Raw genomic sequence first — 1,447 nt, forward strand, 5'->3', positions numbered from 1 at the left:
TTACAGACATGCAGGGTGGAGATTAAGATGCCCAGCTGTCAGCCTGTCACTTCTTTTTATTATATCTTTCTTCTACTATGTCCGCATATGCATATTATTTGTCAATTATGAATAAGTTTTGGTAATGAAAGAAAATTAGTCAAAAAATAGTTATAATTTATCTTATTTAATATTTATTAATTATTATGATAATTAATTAATATTAAATAGGATAAATTATTTTTTTATCTTTTTAATATTACTCATATTTTAATATCATTTGTTCAATGGCACATAAATATAATAGAAATAAGTTAAATTAGATTAGATTTTATTTTTAACAGATCTAATTTGTCATCTAGATAATTAGTCTAAATTTGATCAATAATTTACTATAATTTTTTTTAAAATACTAAGTTTGACATATTATTTAATTTGGTTTGACTTAAAACTTATTAAAAAATCTGATAATTTTTTATAAAAATAAAAATATTATTTAAAAAATTATTTTTTAATAAAAATATTTATATGTAATATGTCATATTTAACATATTAAGAGTTTTATAAAAATTTGTACCTATTTTATGACCGAGCAGACTAAGTCTGGTTAAACACAAACTAGATGATAGATTTTTAGTAGGCCATCTAACTTTTTTTCACCTCTGCACACAAAATTAAATAAGTAAAATACTAATTACTTTTGAATACCGTATTTATATTACTATAATATATAAGATCCCATATTTTGTGTGGTTAATAATAATAATAATAATTTATTTTATTTTAATTTTTAGACAAAAAATCCTTACGTCATGATTTATAATGGATCTAAAAATGAAAATAAAAGGGAAAAAGAGAACAAGAAAAAGAAAAAGATCTACCAAATGAAAAAAGAAAATAAAATAAAAGAAATGAAAATAGGATTCTAAGATTATTTCTAGTAGGGAATTCATCTCAATCCCTATTTATGATTCACCTGTCATAAAAATAACTCCACATCAACTTTTGCGTTATAAACGGTAAATAGGAACTCAAAGTATCTCTCTCTTCTCCATTAGAAAGAACTAACTTTAGTTCCTGTTATGGTCCTACTTAATTAATTAATTAAAATACTTAAAATTAATGTAATTGATTTTTTTAATAATATTATTTAAATTTATAAATTTAAAAATAATTCACTATTAAAAGATATTAATATTAAATAAATTCATATATAACAATAATACACAATATATAATTGTGGATTACACTAATTTATAGTTTTGTGTTTACAACTGCTAATTTTAATAATATCGTTAACATTTTAAATTTTAAAAATAAAAATAACTAACTCAACTAAGAATTATTTTGTAAGGTGTAAAAATTAAATTTATTTTTTAATGTAAGTAAATTTAATTAATTATAATTTAATATAATAATATAAATAATATTCAATATTAATTATGATATCAATAATTAATATAAATTA

Source organism: Arachis duranensis, chromosome 8 (assembly GCF_000817695.3).
Source record: "Arachis duranensis cultivar V14167 chromosome 8, aradu.V14167.gnm2.J7QH, whole genome shotgun sequence".
NCBI classification, from domain to species: Eukaryota; Viridiplantae; Streptophyta; class Magnoliopsida; order Fabales; family Fabaceae; genus Arachis; species Arachis duranensis.